Raw genomic sequence first — 371 nt, 5'->3', positions numbered from 1 at the left:
TATACAGTAGATCATTATCTGTAACCACTTCATCACATAGTTCAAGATTATGGGCGATTTTCATTAGAGCAGAATCTTATTCTTCCACGGATTTAAAATCCTGGAATCTGAGTATCTTCCAATCATTCATGGCTTTTTGCCATAATTCCATTGAGTATATGGATTTTAGTTTTATCCAAAGATCATAAGGATCCTCAATATCTTCATACTTATTTCTCAGTTCCTCAGTGAGATGATAGCGCATAATTTTTATGGCTCTATGCCTTTTACTTTCAATTTCATCATTTCTTTCAATGATACATTTCCCGAGTCCTCTAGACTTCAGAGCAATTGAAGTGTTCATTTCCTATTCTGGATAATTATCTCCAGAG

Source organism: Brassica oleracea, chromosome C7, assembly GCF_000695525.1.
Source record: "Brassica oleracea var. oleracea cultivar TO1000 chromosome C7, BOL, whole genome shotgun sequence".
NCBI classification, from domain to species: domain Eukaryota; kingdom Viridiplantae; phylum Streptophyta; class Magnoliopsida; order Brassicales; family Brassicaceae; genus Brassica; species Brassica oleracea.
This window is presented reverse-complemented; position numbering follows the sequence as displayed.